This window comes from Anas platyrhynchos, chromosome Z (assembly GCF_047663525.1).
Source record: "Anas platyrhynchos isolate ZD024472 breed Pekin duck chromosome Z, IASCAAS_PekinDuck_T2T, whole genome shotgun sequence".
Lineage (NCBI taxonomy): Eukaryota > Metazoa > Chordata > Aves > Anseriformes > Anatidae > Anas > Anas platyrhynchos.
Genome location: NC_092621.1, coordinates 82,424,897 through 82,452,232, shown reverse-complemented (window position 1 = coordinate 82,452,232; position 27,336 = coordinate 82,424,897). Strand labels below are relative to the sequence as shown.

General features: G+C 39.9%; 1 protein-coding gene across 1 annotated transcript in view; it reads right to left on the bottom strand.

Annotated features, from left to right (window-relative positions):
• Positions 1 to 27,336, bottom strand: part of ADGRV1 (adhesion G protein-coupled receptor V1) — a 290,567-nt gene that overhangs the window by 11,347 nt on the left and 251,884 nt on the right. The window lies entirely within an intron of this gene.

Sequence of the window (27,336 nt, the reverse complement as noted above, 5' to 3'; positions counted from 1 at the left end):
GGCTTTTTAAACTTTTGCCCCAGCTTCAGTCTCATGCAAACTGTACTGCTGCTGTGAGAGAGACCAAGTTGTAGCTATAAATTATGTTCTCTATGATACCCACTAATTCAACACTGTCTTTCATCTGTGATTGCTATAAAGGCTCTACTGTATGTCTCTGCAATTCTGCTTTAAAACTTGCTAATTTTGACCTTTAGTCTTAGCCAAGAAGAGTATTATAACCATGTCTTTTGTTTGCATAGAAATTCAGTGATTGAACTTTTGACTATGAAATCTTCCTTTTTCTCTAATTATTAAATTGCACTAATACTGCGGGGGAAAAAATCCATTTTGATTAATGAGCCAACCAAGTTAATAATTAATAAAGAAGGGGTTAACCAGAAGTGTGCATAAAGAAAACCTCAGGATTGTTGATTACTGCAGTACAGTTATGCTTGCCGTGTTTTTTGTATTTCACGTTGTCCTATAAACCCCTGAAACCAATTGTACTAAACAGAACAATTTATTGGAAAGGAGCCCACTGGCATGACAGTAATAACTGGGATTATAAATAGTAAGGAGTTTCATCTAATTATATTTGGGAATTCCTAATGGAAGGAACTTTGAATGTATGTTGAGACTGCAAATACCCAAGATATATGCTCATCACAAATTCCTATAAAACAGGCAACATAAACAATGTTTCATGGACCACAGATTCATAATTTCTAATGCCAAAACTATATGACAAAATGGTCTGTAATAGCAGTTCAGTCCGAAGTGACACATAGCAGAAGCTAATGGGATTCAGTGGGAATTCAATCTCAGCTGGTGAACTCTGCAAATACTCTCATACAGCTGCTATAAGCACAGACAGCTATATTGCTCTGCAAGTGCAGTTTTCTTAAAACAGCAAACAGGAAAACAAAAGTGTTGAAACCAATTCTTTATTAAAAAAAATAGTTGGCAACTTTTCCAGATTTATTTATTTATTTATTTCTGTCATGAGGATTTGGAGTGCTTCACTGAGACTTGAGACTTGCAAAGGGACATTATTTCTGATATATGTAAATACATTCCAAAAAAATGATGCAAACACACATTGCACTTAAGAGACACTAAAAAGGGACTAAAATGTCCTTTCGTTCTATAAACAAATCCAAGGACTCTCATGTAGGTCAAGCATAATGGGTCCAACAAGTGGATTTCTTTTAATATCAGTCGCTCGATGGATGTGAAAAGGGTAAGAATTCCAAGAAGAGCGGACAGCAGTGGTGACAGTAAACTCCTGGTTTCAGAACAGCTTCTGGCACTTCCACCTCTCAGGACCTGGCCATAAGAGGTGCACACACATTTTAAGTGGTTTTGTATTTTTAAAGAAAACCCATTAACAGCAAACTCTGCACGGCCATCTTTCAGAACCAGAGGGACACAGGGCACCACGGAGGAAGGCTGATGCTGTGTCACACGCCTGTGCAGCCCTGAGTGCAGACACTCACTCCCAAAACAAACCCAGAACACAGCACCGAAATTACTTCTTCAACTTCGATTTAATTCTGTGTGCTCCAGACAGTGCTATTCCTGTGGAAGTATGGCTATGCCATACTACCACAAAAGGTGTTTTGACAGCCAAAGCACCCTTTGTACCCCATCCTCCCACCTGCTGTCACTACTTCTGCCCGCACTGCCAGGACGCAGACCTTCCTTATCCTGGAGGCAGGAGCCAGCACCGCGCAGATGCATCGGCTCCCAGCTGGCGCCTCTCGTTTCACTCCTGCTGCAGCCCTCGTTTCATTAATCTAGATTTAGAGAGAGGCTGATCAGATGTGATCCGTGGAGTTCAAATTGTGTATTAACCTTCTCTTGTTTCATAGTAATACACTCCTGTTGCAGGGGAGCAGGCATCAATCACAGAGTAATTTGCCAGTTACCCACAGCATGCATTTTCCAGTTAAAGGTACGCAGACACCATCCTGTCAGGCCAGGCCCAGTAACGAGCTGCTGGGAGAAGACCAACAGGGACACGGGGCTCTGTGTGGAATGATCTTCTGCCACCCCCCAGGCAGCTCCTGAATTGGAGGCTGAGAAGGAATTTCAGCGTCTGTGGCTCAGACAAGTCTCACGTGTTGATGCTGAGGCTGCTCCTCTGAGTCCTTCCGTAATGAGGGGGATGTTGTTTGACTGGTCTGAGGTCAGGAGGAGACACAGGCAGGTAGCTAACAGAAGCACAAATTGCTTTGCTCCCACCCTTGCAAAGTGTTACGGCACGGACTTACAGACAGCAGCTTATGAAAATATTGTATCTAAGAAAACCAACACTCCTAAGCAGGTTATATGTGCGTATATATATCACTTACACAGGAACTACACTGCTGTGTAGATGACTACTTGCTTAGGTGGAAAAAGGATGGATCCTTCTTGACCCATACTACTGTTCAGATCTACAGAATCATAGAGTCATTATGGTTGGAAAAGCCCTCCAAGCTCATCTGGTCCAACCATCCCCCTACCACCACTGTCACCCACCAAACCCTGTCCCCAAGCATCACGTCCAACCTTTCTTGAACACCCCCAGGGACAGTGACGCCACCACCTCCCCGGGCAACCCATCCCAATGCCTGACTGCTCTTTCTGAGGAGAAACATTTCCTCATTTCCAACCTGAGCCTCCCCTGGTACAGCTTGAGGCCATTCCCTCTAGTGCTATTTTTACCTGTGAGAAGAGGCCGACCCCCAGCTCCCCACACCTTCCTTTCAGGGAGCTGTAGAGAGCAATGAGCTCTGCCCTGAGCCTTCTCTTCGCCAGACTAAACACCCCCAGCTCCCTCAGCCGCTCCTCACAGGACTCGTGCTCCAGGCCCTTCACCAGTTTTGTTGCCCTTCTCTGGTCACGCTCCAGGGCCTCGATGTCCTTCTTGTAGTGAGGGGCCCAAAGCCGAACACAGCACTCGAGGTGCGGCCTCACCAGAGCAGAGTACAGGAGGACAATCACCAAGAAAACGTGCTTTGTGGAGATGAGGTCCTGTGTGCCACTGTTGTGGTTTTGTGTGAAGTATCCAAAGGAGTTTATGGTCTTACTCTCACGACTCTGCATCTCTATCAGAAACCATTATGTGTGAATTTTGGGAAATCAAAACAAGACAATGGTTCTGCCCAAACAACACCGAACTACTGTAGTCATAAGCACAAAGATGCCATGGATCACCCCATATTGATCGGTGCTTATTTTAGCACCGGCAGATACCAGATTGTTTACTTTGCACGAGCACAGGAAGCACGCACACATCTCTGCTGTCAGTCCAACCACAACTTCTACAGTCTTAATGTGTTTTTTCAAAAGCACTAGTTTGAGAAGTGCATTGTCCTTCATTATACTTTAGATGCTCTATGTTTGTTTTAACCTCTTCATTTAATACTGAAAAAATAGACCTAAAGTACAATGAAAACAAGGCTGTTGGCACTGTAATGTCTGTTTCACTGTATCTATCATGACTGTCTTTGGCCCTTTGGGAAGGGATCTTAAAAATCATCCAGTTCCACCCAGGGCCCCATGCAGCCTGGCCTTGGGCACTGCCAGGCAGCCACAGCTCCTCTGGGCAGCCTGGGCCTGGGCCTCATCACCCTCAATTAGTAAAGGTTGGAGTCGATGACCTTAGAGGCCTTTTCCAACCTGAATGATTTTATGATTCTGTGATTTAATGGTTCTATGATTCAGTCTTGTTTTGCATTTACAACGGATACTTGACCAGCCTGATTGCCTCCTATGATACAGTGACTGATTTAGTGGAGGGGTGGTGGTGGATCACATTTGCTTTGACTTTTACAATTCTTTTAACACTGCCCCCCTCATCATTCTGGTATTCAGGTCAGGACATTGTAGTTTACATGGATAAAGTACCAGATCTACAAAAACTTGACCAAGTCCAGTGGAGGGCCACCTAAATGGTCAGGGGATGAAGCATGTGCCCTGGGATGTCACGTTGAGGGCACTGGGCTTGTTTAAAGTGCAGAAGGCTTGGAGAGGACTTAATAGACATTAACTGCTATTAGTCTTCCAATTAACAAAAGGTGGTTTCCAAGAAGATAGGGATAAGAAGAATGAGATATACTAGTCCTATGTTGAAATAGGGCAGGATCCAGTTGCATATAAGAAAAATCTATTACAAGGATAATTAAGTACTGGAACAAAGAGACCAAATAAACTGAGAGGAACCCATTCTCAGAGGCCTAAGCCCTACCTGTGAATTCAGCGTGGACCCTGCTTTGACCAGATCAGGTTAGACCAGAAAACATCCCTAGGGTCCTTCTAAGCTGAGTAATTCTCCAAATCTGTAGCAGCCACAGAACTCACAGGAACACAAAAATAATCACTTCCATTAATCACCCAGGGTCTTGAACCAAGCACAGAATAACCACATTCAAAGGTCAAGATCATCGGCTCACAGCTTTTGACTGTTGTGGCTATGAGTGTTATTTAAAAGTACTGCTACTTCCAACCTTATTTTCAACTGAAAAGCATATGATGGCAAGACAAGATCTAATTTTACTGTGTGACCTTTGTAGGTAATATTACTCTACCTGTCCTTTTATCCTTAGTTTCAACATGGTCAGGAGTTGCACAGATTCACTTGCACAGATTCAGCTGTACAGATTCTCCCAAATATTCAATGCTGATATTGCATGATAATTTTTTTGGTCTCTAGTTATTCCCTCTTTATGTTGTCCACAGGAGAAGAAGGGAGGTTCTTCTGGGAGGGTTTGGTGCATGAATGTGTGTGATGGGAATTCTCAAATACAACAACTTGATTTATTTACTCTGTAGAGGGGTAGTTGTAAGAAGCTGGTAAATTAAGGACAAACTCCCATAGCTGTCAATAAAGTGGCAAAATAAATTTTACTGTTCCATGAAATCACATGCAGACCTGATAGACTGATCCACAGAAAGCCTTCATTGTGCATTTGATGCCCATATTCTCTCTATTTCTATCTTCATATTCTAATTTTGCAGGTTCCAAGATTTCAATATATCTAAATTTGGCAGTTGAGAGAACTTTGCTAATAATAACAGGAAAGGATACATCAGACTGTATCAACAAATCTCTTCTTCATCTCCTTTTAACACACTGAAGAAAAAAAAAAAAAAAAAAAGATGCCTACTGTCTCCCATAATTTTAAATTGTCTTGTAAGATAAAGGACTTTTACTGGTTTAAAAAGCACAAACACACCAAGGCTTACCAAGGCTTACTATTATTTTTACTATTATTTTTTTCTGGCGTATACTTCTCACATACTTCATACATATCATAGTTCTCTCACATGTATTTTCATCTGTGGCTGAGATATTCGGTCCTGAAATTGCAAAACTTCATCTTTTCCAAGGAGAATTGTATTCAGATAATGTGATCTATTTTAGAGAAATGGCATTTCTATTAATAAAACTAAAGTATCTGTGCAGGACCTCTGGACAAGAAATGTCATTTGAACAACCCTAGCTCCTGAAACTACTTCAGTGTTTATCATCACTAACAGAAAGTTAGTGCACTCTACATATGTATAATTTACTTCATACTTTAATTATAAAAAATATTTAATCACTAACATTTATTTAATTAATCACAAAAAGTTGATTTTTCCAAAAGAGACTTTTTTTGTGTGTGTGTGAAATCAAGGCTCATAAGGAAAGATAGTAGCGTGTGTTACACCATGGAAAGACCTCTTTGTCCATCTTGGATCATTTCTTTCCTACTATGTAGCCTTAGATCACCACGGCTACAACATCACTATTGTTTTCAAAGTTACATATTTATTGGTGCCAGGTGGTAAAACAACGAGAAATCGCACAAACAGATGTCTCCTCCAAATGAGGAGTTATCTTTACTCAGATCAGCTTTTGAGATTAGCTGTCTGTAGTCACCATAGAGGAATTTCTGCATGATGGCTTGTGCTTTGGTTAGTTTCACTGCAGTTTTATTAATCTTATCAGGGTGAGATTTAATCTTATTCTCTGTCTGGACTATGCCAATTCACTCTTGGCAACCAATCTTAGAAAGTCCTTTGTTTGTCAGTTTAATGGTCAGGCCCCCCCTCTTCTCTGCTGCTCGTGATTTTTGGGGGGCCACATGTGCTGCTGCCACTCTGGGTGGCAGTGTCTTGTTGACTGCTTTGGCACCTTAATGCCTTAGCTGACTTCTTGTGAACTACCCTGGGGATTTCACTAATTTACTGGAACTTCTTACGCTCTGGACTTCTGTTTTCTCACGTCGTTTTCCATCATTGGCCAGTCAAAGCCTGCTTTGGATTAACACTGACTTACGTAACAGTGCCTACTGCTTTTGGGAAAATTACTGGTCTGATTAATCCTGATAATTTGCATGTTTTGCCATGTTCAAGAAGTTAGAATTTACATAGCAAGAGATGACTCACAATGTTGAAGGAACCACTTTCAGGAAATCATGATCAAGGCCATTGTACAGTGCATGGTATATATTTGATGTTGTCTTTCCTAATCTGTTTTGGAAAAAAATTAGCCATGGAACTGAATATACTTACACACATCATTAATGCTTACCAGCCGACACAGGAAAAACATACATAATTCTCTATTTCTCCAAGTTGCAAGGCTAAAAATGATAAATCCTATGCACAGCACTTTTGTGCATGTTTGGATATTAAAAAGCAGACTTTAAAGTACATGTTATTTTTCCATATCTTTATCATCCACATTTTCTTTGAGAACAGCTTGAAGATCTTTTATTGGTGTCATGATGACAGAAGTATCATCTTAGTCACATGATACTATATCCTAAGCCATCGCATAACATCTCCCACTCACAGCTCTCCAGAAATATTAACCTTTGAAATGTAAATCAGATCCTTCTGTTTCAATCTAGCTCTTCTTCTTAGCATTCAAAGCCACTGTTGTAAAAGACATGTCCTCAGCAATGCAACCCTGCCAACTGGTGATTATGTTTAATAAGTCGACTTTGGATCTGCTCTGTATCATCAAGGTTTTGACTGTTTAATTGCCACTAAGCACCAGTTTGCATGAAGTTACTATCATTCTTATCAATCACATTTTTTTCTCTTACTTCTCACTGTTGCTATTGGGAACATTTACTGCTTATCAGCACTTTGCTTCCTGATGTATTTACTTTCCATTTTGCTCTGTAGGATTTATCTCAGTTACAGCTGAAATTCTAAAAAAATCACATTGAAATCAAAAGACGACAATTAATATAATGTAATTGAGGACTGCAAAACCGACATCATTGATGTGCCATGTTATAAGACCACTTGTTGAACCAACCAACCACCACTACCACATACACAAACAGAAGCCAGCATAATAAAACGGAACAAGAAAGGAATCGTTCATGTATCTATCATTAAATTAAAAGTGTATTAAGAGGTTTGCACTAAGTAACAGTGCAAGTAACTAAGTAACTGGTTTCTCTTGTATAAAGTCATGTTTGTCTAAGGTTATAATTCCAAAGATTGAAATGTTATGGGTATATTTTGCAATAATAATAAAAATTTTGTCCTTCCAGCATTGTGAATGTATTTTCCTAATATTAGTGTGACACCTGAAACTTGGTCGAAACTGCCAAGTTTCTCTTTATGCAGAACCAGCTATGCCAAGTCCATGCTGAATCTTGCAGTTTCTACCCAAAGCCAAAGCCATAAATTCCTTTCTGCCAAACTGCATTCAGCTCAAAATTAGTCTAAACTTGGCTGAGGCTTACCTGAAAGGTTCACAGACTTTGGGAAATCTTTAAAAAGCAGATTTGCTTGGATACTCAGGGCTGACTATAAATATTTTGCACAGCTCTCAGCACACTTTCATCTACTCCCACACAACAGTCATTTGTATCTCCTATTTCAGCCCTGTGAGGGGCAGAAAAGGTTTTTGTTGGTTTATTTGTTGTAAAACGACAGATTCAAACATTTAAAAGTGAGGTGTCCAGCTTGAAGATGCATTGAAAATACAGATGCTTAGCCAAGCTTGCCAGATGTGCAGACTGGGCTAGAATAAGATTCCGCTGCTTTCTTCCAGTGCAGTCAGCCCAGAAACATCAAGAAAACCCTGTATTTATATTTCAGCCTAGCTGAGGAAAAAGTAAGTACGGAGTCAAACACCAAGGACATGGCAGTGACAGGACAGGCATGGTCTATGGAGGGCAAACAGAAAAGCGTAAGCATGTAGGGTAGCAGTGCCTTGTTTCCCACCTCTGTCCCATTTCTCTGCCCATTGCTTTTTTCCTCCTGCCTTTTTTTTTTTTTTTTTTCTTTTTTCTATCACAGGGAACAGAAATCAGGAAGAGCATCCCTTGAAGTCCACTCACATACCACTGAAAAACTTAGATTATTTGCCTACTGGTGAACCTTACATGAAAAAAAAAAAGATTAGAAAGACTAAAAGCTGGTTATTCCTAAAACATTTTTCAACTGCATTGACTTAGAAAAATCAAATATCAGAATTTTATACCTAAGCTTTACAATGTTTTGCAAATACTTATGGCCATGCTTGTTCTCCAAGATCAACATTAAGAACCCTGCATTTCAGCTCACACCTTGCAGTCTGAGCCTGCTACTGTTCTAACTTCTCTCTCCAACAGGCAAGAAATGATGGATGAAAAAGACTTTGTCAAGGTATTTCCTGACTAACAGTGTTAGAGGAGTTAATTTTTTGCTTGTGTCTGGAAGCAGGCTGCAAGCTATCACAGGAGAGCAATACTCAGGAGGGAAACTGGCTGCTGAGGAAGCCACACACAGGGATCGTACAAGTTAGCAGCATACACAGGTCAATCTTGCCCATATACAAAGTCCAAGAAAGTGATATTTCTGCTACTCGTTAAAAGTATTCCTTTTAGTATTATTTTTTTTTTGCTAAAGCACTATTTTCTACTTATGCATTTTAATGAAAAATACAGAGTTAAAATAAAAGAAATAGGGAACTGAAAGTGTGCATTGACAGACATAGAAGCTAATTTTATGTGTACTGCTGAATGTTTGCTTGCTGTTGCAGATAATTTCAAAATGGAGAGTTTAGTAAAGGCTAGGAGTTACCACTGTGACAACAAATTTTTTCTTCTAATTGATTCTTTTGGTGTCGTAGTATCTCTTATCCTTACAATAATCTTTTTATTTCCTATTGCTCTTTAATATCTGACTGAGGAATGGGATAGACCATTTATTTAGTGGCATCTCTCAAAGCCGAGGGGAAAAAGGATTATTTTTATGTTTCAGCATTTTCTGACTACTGGAAAATCTTCTCAGGGCTGCCACACACCCACAGGTAAAAAGTTCTGTAAGGACCGAAGTCTCATCAGCTTCACCCTCCTTTTAGTTAAAACTGACCCCAGCAAGTACCTCACCATGAGTATGTGAGGTTAACAAATATGTGACATGTGCTTTTTCTATCCAGGATAACAGAAGTGTAAGCTACTACAAGAAGTAGTTATTTTGCCAGAGAGCTCTGTGGTCTCAGAAGCAGAGGTCTTGCTGTGCAGGCCTTGCTGCTAAAGGATGAATATAGGATCCTGTCAGTGGTTTACATGCCCTGCTCCCCAGGATTTTAACAGAAATTACTGTAGATATTTACCACTTTTCTGTAGCATGGGAGACAGCAGAAGGCAAGTCTTATTTATAAAGCAGGAAGTTAACACTGTTTTGGTTAGGAATGCTCCTCAAAGAAAGGGAAACGTGGGCAAAAAAAGAGGGCAGGGACTAGACATCCTTCCATATCTGACAAGTAGGTGAACGAGAGTAGGTGGAGGTATAATGATATATTTGGCGCTGCCACCGAAATCATTTACTTCCTGCCTTCAGATAATGAGCTGATTTTCCTCCCCCCCCCCCTCTGCCTTGCCCCCAGTATGTGCAAGGACAGAAAGCTCAGAGTGAAAATGAGAACCTCAAGAGTTAATGACAGCTTTTTTCAGAGGGAGTACTACTCAAAGTAAAATAAAAAAAAAAAATCAAACAAAAAAAACAACTCATGTTAAATATAGATATGATTTCAGTCTCATATTAGAAACTTTTGGTTTGAGATATTTTAAGGTCTGGTCACTCTTACGTTTTCTGCTGTCATGCTGCAATTTTTGTTTTTTAATGGAAAAGTATTTGGTGCAAAAATTTATGTTGGGGCTTGCTAAATAGCAGCATTAGCACACTCAGTCAGGAATACCACGAATAAACCATGAACAAAAAGTGTGAAATTTACAGGAACGGGAAAGAGGATGAAATGAACATTGAGGCAATTCCACTGGCAAGCTCTAAACAGGGACCACTCTGCTTCTGAGATAAGAAGAACACTGGGTAGAATAATGGCCTTGTAATTTTAGCTATTTCTCTACAATTCTGGTTATAAAAAGCCTAAGTTAAAGCATACCAATGTAATAGCAAAGGATATATATACATATATATCTCAAAACAAAGCAATCAGAGCATTTCATTTCTGTGCCTTGCTATCTTTATTGAATTTAGCATGAATGTAGATCTATCTAGAAGCAGATAGGCTAAGTCACAAAACAAATATATTCTTTTTCTTTTTCTTTTTCTTTTTCTTTTTCTTTTTCTTTTTCTTTTTCTTTTTCTTTCTTTTTCTTTTTCTTTTTCTTTTTCTTTTTCTTTTTTTTTTTCTGCTTGTACTTGGAAAATCAGAAGTTACTCTCCCTTTTGGAAATTCTCTGTGATGGATTGATGCCAGAAGTGACCTAAGATATGTTTGCAGCACGAAACTGAAAAATTTGGATGTGACCTACTCTGTGACCTGCTATCTGTGGAGTGCCTCCTAAGAGGAAAAAGTGGTAGGAGTTGTTAAAGGATGGACTTTAACATGTTCTCAAAAGAAAAATAAGACTCTTGGATGCTCTTTTTTTTTTCTTTTTTTTTTTTTTTCTTTTAGATTGGATTGTCCTATTCCTTAGCACAGCCTACATGTCCTTTTGAGGTCTCACTCTTTGTGTGAGGGTTGCAGATCACTGCCTCTTCTTTCCAGCACCCTTGTATGGCAATAGCTGCTGGCTCTGCCAGATCTCTTTACTCATTGCAAAACCACCCAAAGTGTTTGACAGAGCTGTCTTGGCTGCACAGTGAAGTCCAATGCAAAGCAAACAGGAGCTGCCAACTCTGAGCGAGGGGAACAGATCCGCATGGTCGCTGAGGAAGAGAGCTCATGGTTGGAAATTGTCTTTCACTGATTTTTCTTCCCTAGTGCCCGCAGCTGTGGTGAGCTGGGCAGGACCAGGAACGCTGACCTGACCATGCCCTCACCTCTGGGCTGCACGCACCAAGGTGTTTGTAGCTCCATTTTGGCCCCTCATGGAGGTCAGCAGAGAAGATGGGCCGATAGGCAAGCAGCAAAAAACCCAGTGAGAGGCAAAAGCAATCTCCTGAGGGAACTGGAACGAAACTCCACGGTAAGGCACATCTCTATTAGGGAAACCTTGCCAGGCAGGTGGATTTCAAAGCAATTAAATGTTGAACTGCTCAGACATCAAGCCTATAAAACCCAGCCGTGCAGCCAAGTACCGGGAGTCTCAGTGCCTGGCATGGCACTTCCCACAAGTTAATTGTTTTGGTTTGTTTTTGGTTTTAAGCTCATTTCTATGTTGTCTAAGACATAATATACATTTTTTGGGTACCAGAAATATGCATTACATTGCATTTACATATAACCATTGGTGTGCTTTAATACAGGTAAGTGAGGCACAGGCACAACATCTCCTATCAACACGACTGCTCTTTGAGCACCATCAGCAAGTACGGCCAGTTTCAACATCAAGATGAACTTCCACCTCAGACCTCAGGTAGCTCAAAGACTTTGGTTACACTTCATGTGTAACGCAGTATCACATTAATAGATGTAAAATTTGTGGCAAAGATAATAGTTTTTTTTTTTCTCCAACAAAAATATAAACATACAGTGAAAACTACACTTACCGATATGAATTATTGTGTTATATTTTAGTTATATTTTTCCTTTTACTACAAAAATGGAATTAATAGATGATAAACTGAGTTTCTTCATTTGGGAGGGAATCTAGCAGGAGAATGAAAAAGAGTAATGATAGATGCAATCTTTACAAACTTTGCTGAAAGAAACAGAAAATAAATCAGAGACTATGATTTCATCTTATGTGTGAGTATCACACATACACCACTTCAAGTTCTGAGCGCTATAATAAAATCCACTAGGAGTATAACAAGGATAAGAAGTTGCTAGCTGAAAAAAAAATAAAAAATGAATTTGTCAGTAATACTTTGGCCTTTACAAGGATGTTATGAGTGGAAGACATTTTTCTAATAGCCAAGTGGATGCTTATCAGGTGAGATCACTAATTACTATTAATTCTAAGCTAATTGGCAGAATCTGCTCAAAGATGCTATTCGTGCATGGTTTCTAATGGGTCAGTAAATCATTAATACAGGCTATAGACATATTTATTACGTTTTGCATATGTGCATGCATTTACAGGAAAGCTGGGGAGACACTCTGTGTCAGGGGGTGTAGGGATAGGGCAAGGGGGAATGACTTTAAACTGACAGAGAGTAGGTTTAAATTAGATGTAAGAAGGAAATTCTTCCCTCAGAGGGTGGTGAGGCCCAGGCCCAGGCTGCCCAGAGGAGCTGTGGCTGCCCCATCCCTGGCAGTGCCCAAGGCCAGGCTGGATGGGGCTGGGGGCAGCCTGGGCTGGGGGGAGGTGTCCCTGCCCATGGCAGGGGGTGGCACTGGGTGGGCTATAAAGCTTCATGGCTGTTGTGGTCTTTGCAGTCCAACCTGTTGGATTTTTACCAGTATTTTGCGCAACCAAGCACTCACCACAGCATCCAATTTACCAAACCTTAATCACGGCACCTCCCGTGCCAAGGAGCAGGGACGCAGGGGAGCAGTGCAGTTGCGTGCAGTGCTCAGCCCAGGCTGAGGAGCCTTTCCCCCAGCACTGCATGCCCTGGCTCTGCATCCTTGTTGACATGGGTTTATTGCTCTTGTCTCCAAGGCAGATGTGTTTTATGTCTGTTTAGGATTATCTGTGTCGCACCGCATATACAGTGCAGATGTATTTCGAACAGCAGCCCAAAGATGTGGTACTCATGCTTTAAGGAGGCCCTAATGTTTTTGGAAAGAAAATAAATATGTCTTTACACCTATTTCAGTATTTGTGGGATGTGCTGAAAGAAAGGTTTCACTTTCAATGAAATGACGATGTTCTTCTCTGTTCTTGTAAGGTCACTGAAATCAGGATTTGATTCAGTTTCTTAATGAAAGGATCCCATACGACATGACATGAGTCTAGCCCCACGACTCAGGAGGAGAGGACCCCACAGCCTCATGCCCTGCTTTCTTCTGGGATTATCTTTGCCCTGTTGCCTGCCTCAGGTCAGCAGTGGGTAGCAATGAAGACAGCAGTGGAGACACAGGCCGATGAAATTAACTTCTGATACACTCTGTTCAACAGCGCTGGCGTGATGTTACCGAGTGGGACAGGACGAACATCCTACAAAACACTGCTGAAAACTACCCTGCAAGGCTCTTCCATCCTCACACACAAAGCATTTGTGATGACCAATGATGACAGACACCTTGTTTTTATTAAAAAAAAAAAGGGCAACAAAAACAAACAAACAAACAAAAACCACTTTAACTCTTTTCTGTTCAAACACTTTTTGGAAAAGCTGTAGTGCACAGTGTAAGTTACATTTGTATTTAACTATGATTCTGGGATTATTTATTATTATTTTTTTAAGTTTTATTTCTGCCTTGTTTGTATTGGTACTGCGCAAGGGGAAATTTTCAGGCAAGTGAGATAGACATCACTTAGTATTAAGTATTGCATGATTTCCTTCCATTCCATGCCTGGCATTTTATCTTTTACAAATCTTTCTTATACAAGCTGAGCCAAGCCATGTCCGTAAAATGAGTAACAGTGTTTGCTAATGCTCATTGCCAGTGGAGAGGAGGGGGGCAACCTGAAGCAAAATGAAAAGAGATGTTTCCAGGAAGAGGAGGATCCTTATTTAAATCATGTTGAAATCTTTCATTCCAGAGCTCCTTCTATTCTCTACTATTACAGAGAATTAATGAACTAGGAGTCCTGTCTTTGGCTGCCATTTCTAAAATAGAATCCACTTGGAAAACAATGTACTGGTGGCAATACAGACCGAGACTGGTGGTAATGCAGTTTAATAAACCAAGAACAACCTGAAACATAAGAGCCATTAAATTTGCTTCCCAAATTAGCAAGCATGCTGGCCCTACACAAGTCATTTATCTTCCCATGGCCCTCATCCCAGCCATCTATAAAACAGAGATGATAATATCCATCTCAGGAGGGTACTCTGTAGACTGACAGGCTGGTGATATTTCATGCTGCTGTAGAGAGCATGGCTACTTACATGCCATATGAACTACAAAAAGGTGAGAGTCATTAAAAAATAGTTTATTTTCAGTTTTTCAGATATAATATCTATGTTGATATCATGATATCTATCATGATAACCTCCACAAGCAGAACACGACTATTTATGATTGTTTTGAAATTTAATTTCAATAAATAAACTTATGATATGATAGATAAGTGAAAATACTGCTTTTCTACAAGCTTGTTCAAAATGGGATGAGGTTTGTTTTCTTTTTTTTTTTTTCCTACTAATATATTTTCTAAGAGGCAAAACTATTGAATTTTTTGTTAGTTTACTTATTTCTAAAATAAGCTTATAAGGCTATAAGGCAAACCTTAAAAATACTTTCTCACTTAGTTTTCATATGTCCTACAACAAAGTAGGACAGCTACTCTTTTTTTTCAAGGGACTTGGAAAATAAAAAGAAAATTCACACGTGAATCACGTGATCTGAGATAAATTACTTTTCAGACTCTTTTTACACTGATTCCTAAGAAAAACTTCAGCTGGTCCAAGATCTCATAATGTCTCTTATTGCCTCACTACATTGTATCGTGTATTATACCTGACAGACATCTACAATCTGTTTATTTGTAAAGCAAAGCCCTCGTGGAAACGTGGATACAAACGATTTGTTTGTCTTTCTGAGATTTCCATTTTTATGGAAAAAAAAAATAGAAAAGATTCTGAGAGAGGCAAAGAAATACTAGAATTGGTGCTAGCAGACTTTCTGTTCTCAATGTATGCAATGTCTAGATCATTTAAAAAATATATATTCTTGTTTAAAACACAGAAGCGTTTCTATTTAATAAGACATTAAGAGATAATGAGTCTAAAGACTGAAACATTCTACTAACTGAAAACAATCTGAAAGCAGATGTACAGTGAAGCATCCTCTGGAATCACACTTCTTTTTCTCCTGACCACATAAAAGGCCCTCGGAAACCACTGTACTAATTGTGGTGCCTAGAGGTGGGGACTGTGACTGACACTTTTTTGTTCACCGATGAAAACGCAATGACAGAATTGAAAACAGGCCAATAAGCACACATTTTCCTTTATGAAGAAAAAACTTCTGTCACATAGATTGGCCTATTTGGCTGATTGCAGGTGGTTACACAAAAGCTAGTGTGAAAATAACAAAGCTTTGCAGGACAGCCAGTCCTCATGGTGAGAATGACTTTTTTTCTACTGTCTTTCAAAAGTTAATAATGAGAAGAAGGTCCTGCACCAGCTGCTGGCTCCACTCCACTCAAAAAGGCATCATTTTGCCTATTAAAATGCTAATTTTTTTTCCTGGAACTCAGATTATTAATCCTAGATGTGCTGGGGCATAAGACACCCTGAACTTTCAAAATCCTCCGGTGGGTATGTGAGTAGCTGAGCATATTTCAGGCTAAGTCTTACTGTTTTCAGCCTGTTTTCCCATTACACATTTTCTGAAGCCCAGCCACAACATTAGGAAGTCTCTTCATTTGGACAAAGTGCACTCCAGTAGATCATGTGTTTTGTTTGCGTGCATGCCTACGCACGCAAGCACACACAGGGGATGCCCCTGACAAAACAAAGCCTTCTGCTCACTCTGCTTTAAGAAGAAAGAAAAGGTACAAAGAACAAAGAAAAATTATCAGTGGGGTTACCCATTTTGCAACTGAGGATCTATTATATCTCTGTCACTAAAACTTTCCATGACTCTCTTGTAAAAGCAAAACAACACATCTAAAGATTTAAACAAATACTAAACTGACAGTTTGAGTTGATTTGGTGCTTTTTTAAATCCAATTGACCTTTGTCAAGGCAAAGGCAAAAGAGCAACACTTGACATTTTGCTTAAAATAAAGAAAACATAATTTAGCAATTTTCATCCAACTGTGGTTAACTCCAGCTCCACAGTTGCTCAACTCTTTCCAGACACAAATGATTTGCAGTCCTCACATGCATTAGAAAGCTTCCTGAGAGAGTTGTTCCTAAGTGGTTATATTCAGATCTCACATTGAACTGTTGACACATTCCCCTTTGCAGAAAAAAAATCCATCACAAAAATCCAGTACAAAGAGAAAACATTGGCAACATCACACTTAAAAACCTTCAGACAAACCGACTATAGACCAAATGCATGACAGGACAGATAATGCGTTCTGTAAGTCCATGATCCCTCTGTTACTGGCAGAAAATACTGAAAATCTCAAAGAATTTAGTGCTGTGAGACTGCAGCCACATGCAGTGCTTCTGAGCATGTTAGACATTTAACTGCTTGCCCCTGCAAATCAGAACTGGCAGAGCAATGTTGGAACTCAAAAAGTGGTTCTAAGTGAGGACCAACTCTGAAAAAGGACCAAAATCCCTAAAAAATGCCTCCTGAGAGATGGGATATGTTATTTTGTGTGCAACACGACATGAGTGTTTTTCCACAGCTGCTGGACAGCATCCAGCTAAGTGTGCACATGGCACAGATGAACTGCTGACATGTAAAATACTCTCAGGCTCCTGAAATAGGATTTTCAAATCCCCAATCACCACTAATGCTCTTTCAATGCTCATATCATATAGGGAATTCATCTCTTTGACCAATGGGTTCAGAGCTGTGCACAGGATTCCAAATAAGAATGCCACCAGTACCTTATACGATGGCATTAATATCTTTGTTGGGTGCAAAATTAGCATCACATTTGCATCTTTCAAACTGCATCATGCTGGTGATTTGCAATCGTTCTGCAGTAACACAACACACCCACCTCAGCTTTCATTTCTCAATTATATATGACTAACTAGCTTATAGCAGAAATTCATTCACATTAAGTGTCTTTGGTGCATAACTTTGCACTTACCGTAGTCAGGCCACAAAAAAAAAAAAAAAAAAAAAAAAGTTATTTCATTCCACAGGTTAAAAATTATCCATTTAATTGTGCATTAGGTTCTCCAAATTGTGAATTTGTGTAATGAAGAAGCTGTACTACCATTTATTTCTGCCACAGTCATAATGAAAACTGGAATGCATATTACTATTGGATACATTATTACTACTATTTTTCCCCATATTTTTTCCTTTATGCTTAATTCTCCAATTCTGTTGTGCTACTGTATCAAATACTTAAAGTTCAACAGATATATTGCATTTTGTTTGTCTGGACTAGTAGAGAATGGCTTGGACTAGTACTGGATAGTATGCCTAACTTCACTAAATCCAATCTAAACTTTACCTTATTTTTAAGTATCTAATTCTTAATTGTAATATTAAAATCTAATTAACAAAACTCTACTTGACAAAATCAAAACGTATTGAGTATATGATGTAAATGAACCCATGCTGTGGCAGAGAGGATTTTGCTGATGCCTACAAACCTCTTCCAGCTTCATTTTTACAGGGATTCCATGCTTACTCTATTCCAAAACACTTTTGAGGGAAAAGTGTTTTTATACAAGATATACTTTCATATCTTGTCGTTGTTCCAAAGCCCCGTTGTTTCTTCTGGCAAACTACCTTCCCTTTAGTCCAGTATTTAGAGTCCATGACAATACTGCTTTAAAAGAAAGTGCTTCTAAAAAGTATCCTTTAAACAATTTCTTTTAGGCTGACTCCATCCTAGTTTGGACAATTATTGGTTCACAATTTCCTATGCTGGCAAAAACATTGTCAACTGCACTTAGAGACTGCTTTGTCCTCATTGGAAAATAAGCATTTGCAGCTTATCTGAATGTACTAGATTAAAAAATAATAACAATAAAATGGCTATAAGAAAAAGCTGCCAACATCTCACTGATGTTTTCAAGATGATTTTATTTTATCATGCTCACATGTCCTGGTTTTGGATAGGAAAGAGCTAATTTTCCTCCTAGTAGCTGGTAGGGTGCTGTGTTTGGATTTAGGATGAGAATAATGTTGATAACACACTGATGTTTTAATGCTTGCAGAGCAATGCTTACACTAAGCCAAGAACTTTCCAGCTTCTTGCTCTGTCCTGCCAGCAGGCAGGTTGGGGGTGCAGCAGGAGCTGGGAGGGGACAGGACCAGGAGAGGTGTCCCCAAGTGGCAAGAGGGATGTCCTGTAACAGCTATATGGAGTGGCTGGCTGGGGTGGAGGGGACCACTGCTTAGTTATGAGATGGGCATTGGTCAGCATTGCACTTGTACATCACTTGCGTTGTAAATATTAGTATTACTATTATCGTTATTATTGATTCTCTTTCTTTTCTGGCCTGTTAAACCGTCTTTATCTCAACCCACTAGCTTTTACTTTTTTTTTACATCCCACTGTGTGGGGGCAGAAGAGGGGGGGCAGTGAGCAAATGGTTGTGTAGTGCTGAGCTGCCAGCTGAATTAAACCACAACATCACAATAGATGAGAATTTCACTAGATGATAAAGCTTTTAAAGTTGTCTATTTTCTTTAATCTTCAGAATTTCACTGAGCCTTAGGTCATTCTCATTGTCGTATGCAATAATGTTTTCATTCACATGACAAAAGTCCCATTGAGCATTAGTCTATATGAACCATATTGCTTACGTGATTGGATTTTCATTCTCCCACTCCAATATAATTTTTTTTAAACCTCTTCCTGTTCTGTCCTACAAGTCACACTATAAACAAAAGCTGGATGTTGGTCCTTTAACTCACATGCCTTTGACACACATCCACTTAATGGTATTCCAAAAATCTAAACAACTTCCAACAGTAACACCTGTTAAACATGTATTATATGTCAAGGATAAAATTAAAATACAAAGAAGGACAGTACACAGCCGTTAGTCCATCAGAAAAAGTTACTGTAGACAATCTTTACTGATTTTAGTGTTATTTCAAAATTAAAACTTAGTTCCTAAAATTGCATAATATTATTATGTTGAATAATAACAATACTATGAAAGACTAAAGCAGTAATACCATTCAATCTTTCTTCAGTAATTGCTTGGAGGCCACTGAAGATGTATATAAAATAACAAAGTAGTTTTTTGTTTGTTTGTTTTCCCTTTCTTTATTATGAATTAAAAAAAAAAAAAGAAATCACCTTTCTCAATCTCTGATAAAATACTGGCTTTGTACAACATTAAATGTGCTTGTGTGGGAAATGTGTGGGTGGAGGAAAAGGGTCTGGTTCTTTTCCTAGAAGCTATTAAAACTTTACATGCATTTATTTCACCCTTCATAAAGGGTGAAGGGTGCAAATCATAAAGTGATTTCAGATTGCCCTTCTTATCAGAATGATACTCGTTATGAAGATATGTGTGTATACAGACCACACTGCAGTGCTGAAACATGAGAAACATTGAATCCACTGCTTCACAGGAATTCCTACAGATGGCTCATGTTTTAGCAAAACTTTCCTGTCTACAACATTTCAGGTTCTTAAGGAGTTATCATTAGTCCTTGATTAGTCACTGATGCTTTTCTGAAAGCTCATGATCTCAGTGACATGTGACCACTCTTGTTGTCTATTGCAATGAAGAAGGGCTTGAGAATAGGGCTTCCTGCATGTCAGGTCACCAGAACCACAGAAAAGTTAGCTGGAAGGGACCTCTGGAAGTCACATACTCCACTCAGAAGGTCAGTCCACTGATCAGCTCAGTATGGTGTTATCTAGCTGAGTCTTAAAATTCAACAGCACTGGAGATCCAGAAACTCTCTGGGCAACAATTCCAGTTCCGTACTTCCCCCTAGTGAATTAATTCTGATCCAAACCTCCTAAGCCACAGGCTTGTGGCTATTGCCCCCTGTTCTTACCACCTGGTGCTTAAAAGAGAGTGCAGCAGAACTGGTTATAGCCAGCACAGGTTCATGAGGGGAAAAGTCCCCCTTAACTAACTTGATTTGATTTTACATAAATGTCACCCACCTAGTTCACCAAGGTAAGCCAGTAAAGGTGGCATTATTTTCTCGTATTTTTATTTAATTTATTTTAATTTTAGTTTTGATTTTAGCAAATCTTTGGATACTCTTTCAGTATCCTTCTGGACAAATTGTCCAGCATACAGCTAGAAAAATACAAAGTGTGATGGGTGAACAATTAATTGGCCAACAGGGCAAGCTCAAACGGGTTACATGAGGCTGGTGGCCAGTAACTAGTGGGGTTCCACAGGGCTCCATTCTGGGACTAGCTCTCTTCAATGTTTTCATAAGTTATCTCAAATGCATGCCAAGGAAGTTTGCAGATGATACTAAATTAGGAGGAGCTGTTTACGCTGTTGATGGTAGAGAAGCCTTTCAGGGCTCTTGACAAATTAGAGAGCTGGGCAACCCCCAACTATATGAGGTTTAACAAGAGCAAGTGGCAGATTCTGAACCCAGCAAGAGGCAACCCTGGCAGTATGGACAGTCTGGGGTGACAAGAGGCTGGAGAGCAACTTTGCAGAAAGGGATCTGGGGGTTTTGATTGATGGCAAGCTGAATACGAGCCAGCAGTGTGCCCTGGCAGCCAGGAAGGCCAACCATGTTCTGGGGGTGCATCAGGCACAGCTCTGCTGGACAGTCGAGGGAAAGGATTGTCCCGCTCTGCTCTGTGCTGGTGTGGGCTCCCCTTGAGCACTGTGTGCAGTTCTGGTCACCACAATATAAGGACATAAAACTGCTAAAGAGCCTCCAAAAGAGGGCTACAGTGGTAGTGAACGGTATAGAGGGGATGACATGAGGAGCGGCTGAAGTCCCTGGGTTTGCTCAGCCCCGAGCAGAGCAGGCTGAGGGGAGGCCTCATGGCGGCCTGCAGCTCCTTCAAGAGGGGAGCGGAGGGGCAGGCGCTGAGCTCTGCTCTCTGGGGACAGCGACAGGACCTGAGGGGACAGCATGGAGCTGGGACAGGGGAGGGTCAGGCTGGGTGTGAGGGAAAGGGTCTGCATCCAGAGGGTGGTCAGGAGTTGGAACATACTCCACAGGGCAGTGGTCATGGCACCGAGCCTGACGGAGTTCAAGAAGTGTTTGGACAGCACTCTCAGAGATGTGGTTTGATTTTTGGGTGGTCCTGTGTGGAGCCAGGAGTTGGACTCAGTGATCCTTGTGGGTCCCTTCCAACTCGGGTTATTTCATGATTCTGTGATTCTTAGAGCATGATGTCATCATCATTTTAACTACCTTTCAAATATTTGCATACTGCTATTATATTTTCCACTTGTACCCTCCTTACCTAAATAAGCCCAGCTCCCTCAAACACTCTTTAGAAGACGTGCCCCAAACCTCTGTCCACTGTGGTAGCCCTGCCTTGGACCCTCCACCTACCTTGTGAACTGGAGGCCCCAAAACTGGACAGTGTTCCAAGTGTGGCCTCATTACCACTGAGCAGACAGCAATAATCACTCAAACAACTGGCCAAACTTCTCCTACAACAGCCCAGAGTGTGGTTTGCCTTATCTAAAAGGAGTAAACTGCTGCCCCGTGCTCAACCTGGCACACTCCCACTCCAGCAAGACCAACACTCATACCACCAAGGCTGAACACATGCATGGGGTTATTCTCTTTTAGGTGTATAACTGTGTCTCTTCACTGAGCACTGTGAGGTTTTCTCTCAAATTTATGAAGTTACTTCTAGATCAATTCTGACATTTGTCATGTCCCCTAGTTTCTGTCAGCCACAAATTTCTGGAAGATACACTCTGCCTTTCTAAAATTTGGGAGCAATATTATCGTTTTCCTTGCCATCAGTAATATCCTCCATTGCCATGATTGTTCAAAAATTAAACAGTTAAACTGTTAGCACCTTCAGCACTTCCAGATTAATCCCTTTCAGCCTCATGGATCTGGGTATTACAACTTCTCTAAGTGGTCCCCAGAGCGTCACTGCCCTACTGTTTGCTGCCTCTCACCTTCTGAAACTGTGCCAGTACATGAAGCAGGCTTTGCCTGTGAAAAGCAGTGCCAAAAAAAAAAAAAAAGGAGAAAGAGAGAGAGAGAGACTGAGTATTTCAGCCAATTATAAATAAATTCATTATTTTCAAAGCACAGAAGTCACATTCTTGACTTATGAATGCTATGAGCTGGCACTGCTCTCTCAACTAGTCTTAAATAATACTACAGAATTTAGAAGGTTGGATGTAAAGGCAAAATACAGACTAATTCTACATTCTGATTATAATGAGATACTTCTTTCAGCTGAGTTATTGAAAAAATGCTATTTATGGTGACACAAAGCAATCAGCAGCAATATAAAATGGAAAGGTGGTACTTTTTACAGATACCAAATCAAATTGGTTGCTATTGCATTCTTGGTAGTCAGAGAAGTCAACTCTTACTGACAGTGCTGGAAGAAGAGGAGAATGTACCTGATCCCTTGTCCTTTTGAGTGGATAAACTTTCGCTGAATATAGTGATGTAAATGACATTTCTTATTTGTCATTGCCAACTACATAATCCTTCCTAACTTTCTAGAATGGTAAAAAATGCTTTGTCATCTTCTGTCTTAAAAACTGAACAGCATATTCTAAGATTTTTCCTGAAACATATGTTAAAGTTCTTCAAGAACTGCTGAAGAAGTTCAGTAGATGCTGGAAGAACTAAAATGTTACTTAATGTCTACTTTTGTTTAAAATATATATATACATAACACATTATTTTTTTCAATATTCTTAGTAGGCAAGTTATTGAAATACTCTCTAAATGTTTCTTGAGACTGCTTAAAAATACAGTTAAGTCAAAGTACATTTCAGACTCCTTCACTAATTTTTGCAATTTTATTATGTATTATTATATATATTTTTATCATCATGAACACAGATCTACTCACTATCACACTCTTCTGACATCGGTTTATCCTGTCAGGTATTTAGTCCCAACGTAACAATGCTTCCTTTGTTTATCTGAAATTGCACACTTTTTTGCTTTGTTTTGCCTTCAGCTACAAACTGATATCTGGGTCTATCACCTAAGGACTTGAATAGGTAAAGGGAATATTTTACAATAATTTCGTAAGTAATTTTGTAGTATTTATAGTAACTTATTTCATAAGTAAAATTATGGTAATTATGCATTATAGTATGCGTAGGTTGGTAACTAGGAGCACAGATAATTCTTTAAGGAGGAACTCAACATGTGGAGAAGGGGATATAAATTTAAATACTGCATTGTCTTGATTCTTGAAATAATCGAGGCACTCAGATGGCTTTGTAAGTTTGGACTGCTGGTATAAAGCATACCAATGCTATTGCCCAATGAGGATGACATCCCAAAAGTTTAGCTGCTGACGTCAAAAGGTGACAAGTCTCAAAAACTGAAAAGCTTTCTCTATCTATCTGTTTTATATTAATTCATTTTCCTGTTTGTTTTAAAATAAATGTACGTATCTACAATGTTTCTCAACACCTGCCAAACTTGCTAGGTTTTTGACTTTAAGAAAAATAATTTTTCTGTCTTTTTGTTTACCTATTGAACCAGTGAACTGTCCTTTTTACACTATCTTCTTTCCTTCCAGGTACAGTGTGTCTGGAAGAAAATCCGTCTGCAGAAACAGCATGTAGGCTACTTTATTCCACAGATGTCAAAATGTAATGCCTGTTTAGGCTGCATATTTAGTCTTACTTATTTTCTCCTGAGGTAGTGTATGAATTGTTTAATTGTGTTTGACTTATGCACTCATCCGACAGTATTGCTTGTACTATTTGTATGTGAGCAAGCTCTGTTTTTGATAGTCTGCTTTAAATTCATCATTTCCTGGCAATACTGCGACAACTTCCTAGTCTTCTCTTGGGCTTATCTAAATTGTGGAATCACAGTCTCATATTTGCATAATCTTGAGGAAGCTTTTTGCAGCCCACCACGTTTACTCAGGTCTATCCAGTACTTGATTTTGTTTGTTTTTGCATTGCTTAGATCATTGGAACTGCTACGAACAGCATCACGCCGTCCACCCCTGACTCATGGCGAGGAACATGCCACAAGGAACAGGAAGTGGAAATATTTATAGCTGTGGCCCTCTCAGTATCACCAGATAAATAGCGTACCCTAGGAAAAAAAAAAAAAAAAAAAAAAAAAAAAACCTTTTATTTGCAATTGGTGCCAGCATGAGCTTAAGAACTGCATATTTTTGCCCTTTTTATAAATAAATAAATAAATAAATAAATAAATAAAATAGTATTAGTATGGCATGCTTAAAACTTTAAATCTCTGTTCTTTTTGTCTCAATATGATGTTTTTACTGTGTTTTGGCCTCTAAAACCTCTGGCATGTCTCTTGCCACAATTATTTTTGCTTGCTCTAAAAACAGGGTTTATTCCTCATGTTCATGTTGTTTTGCTACTGTATCCACCGGTTTTCTTCAATATTTTATCTCTTTGCTACTGAATCAGCTCCTACTCACATTCCAGTTTGCGTCTGCTATTCTAATTGTTGAAGTGTGGTGAATTGTATCTCCTCCAGTCAAGGTCAGGTTAGGGTGTGCACCTGTTCAGTAGACTTCTGTATGTCCACCTTTCTTGTTAAAAGTACTGTGGTTTTCTTAAACATTTATATCTGAACTTTTCAATAATTTTATTTTAATGTAGGCCACTACTAATTAGTTGACCTTCAAAATTTTTACTTTTAGAAAAGTCAGCCATTTTGCCCAGTTTAGAAAACCATCAATCAACTGCTACTTCCAGATATTTTCAGGGTTTCCTGGAAACACTTATTTTATATATAACACTGTCAGTAATGCAGTCATGTGAACTAGTGTGTTCAAATACAGAATGGGAGAAGATATTTTATTCGTATCTCTGTCAGCCAAAACAACCACATAAGATCTATTTGAATAATGGAATACTTCCCAGTCTTGATTTGCTTTTCTGCTGACTTAAGATCACTGAAAAATGGACTTTTGATACTGTTGATATGTAACATTTCACCGTTTCTTAAAAGCAAGGTTTTGGTTCAAAATTACTTTTTATTTTTAAAATATAGTTAATTTATTACTGGGAGTAGGGTGTGGTAAGGATTAGTACAAGGTGCAAGAGGCCACAACAGAGGTAGCCTAGGAGTACCTAACACATTGCAGTTTGCAGTGTGCATATATTCTAAATTACAGGATAGAGGGTCGGGGTGTCCAGTGAAGTTTGTTGGAAATATAAACGAATAATACTCAAGATCATAATGAGAAAGGGTTCAAATAAAAGGATTCAGCTCACGGGAGAAGCCTCGGCACAGACCTAAAGCCTAACCCCAGCCTCTGCAAACAAGGGGAAGAGATCCACCCACCTCCCTGAACTTTGGATCGGCCTCGACTGAACAGTAAATATGCCGCTGATGACCTCAGCTACAGAAACCAGAAACACCCTGCAAATTTCATGAAAAACACAGCCGTCTTTTATATTATAATGGCATGTGCAAAATGGCTTGTGAAATCCTAGCCTTTTGAGAGCCACAGCAGCTTATTCCTTCGCTCCTGACCCCAACAAACAGCTTGTGAACAAACCCGCTCAGGCAGTCACATGTAAAAAGGTAAATGTTCCTCTCTCGTCTTCCAGCTGAAAGGATTGGGAGCCCAAGTCTTTCACGAGAGAGGACAGGGTGTGCTTCTGTGACACAGACGCTGCCTGGGTGGGATAATCAGGACCATGCCATGGAGGAACTCCAAGCATCAATATCCTAAACATGCTCCTTAGCCTTTTCCTTTTACACTATGCTAAATGTATTTTGGGATTTCCTACTTTAAGCACATTGGATGAAAAAGTTTTAAGATACCTTTTAAACTTTCATTTTGGCCATGGTGAACAGAAGGGGTTTAGCTGTATTTATTTGCTGGGTGACTGTTTACTCTGTGACGATGTAAATCAGATATAGTACCCCCAAACAGCACTTTGCATGTTTATTCTTGAAGATACAGGGAAAGGACTGTCCCTCCCCTGCATGCACATGAATAGCTTGTACTGTAAACTCCTCTCTGATGGAAACCATTTCCCACAGGAAGTGCTTGGAAACAATCTGTCCTTAGGAGATGATTTTTCTATCAAGTGCATTTCCGAGGAAATGTTTGTCATGCAGCTAAACAACTAAATTGGATAATACACAGTGCCTTTGCAGTCTCCCGAGCTGGATCCATCTGGATATCAAACACATTTAATGGGTCGTGCTCTGCTTTGCTCAAGGTCTGTAACTCCTGAGCAGCAGGGAAGCAGGGCTCTGCTCCTTCTAAACTATTTCATGTTCTCTTTCCTGTTGGGAAAAGCTTTTAATGAATGCTGAGTTGCTTTCAGACCAAAGTGGGGCACACCGCATAGCAGAAATGCCCGCTAATAGATGGTGAAGCAGCCTTTGGAGGCAGAAAGCCTCGTCCCAGATTTAACAACCACTGCCTGAGAGCTGATGAAGGCGCAGCGCAAGGGAATGACGTGCGAACAGCACGTGTGGGGAGACAGCGAGTTCCACAGGAAATCACTTTCATAACGTGCCATCCACACCTTAGCCCCTTTTCACATCCCTCTCTCATCCCCAGACAGGCTGAGGTCAGGGACACTGTCACACCAACACAAACGTGTCTGTCTGCAGGCCAGGACCGCGTGCTTGTCCCCCAAGACTGCCCTGATGGCTCCTCTCAGGGGAGCACGACCTGAAAATGCTGCATTTACTACCAGAAGTATGCGTGTAATGCATACTTCTCTCCCACAGAAACAGCCCATGTGCTGACCCTTTGTTTTATTAACACAAATCATCATTGCTGCTTATCTGAATAACAGCATAGCTCGCAGACGTTGGGTGTTTTTTGCAGGCTGTTCGCCCTGACGCTTCGCTGTTCTTTCAACTCATGCTGCTTGTCTGGTCACCTGAATCACAACTTGGCTCTTCTGTTTCCTGGTTAGATAATTGCAACTTTTAAAACAGGAGAACAATGTGAATGTGGTGAGGTTGTTTATACAGCAGTGGTGTTTCAGGAAATGTTTTTTAAACACATATTATTGTACAGATTTACAAGGCACCGAAAACATTTGCTATTAAAACAAACAAATAAAAAAAAAAAGGTAGCATTGTGAGAAATCTACTCAACTTCTTTTATTCTTCTTCGGGCA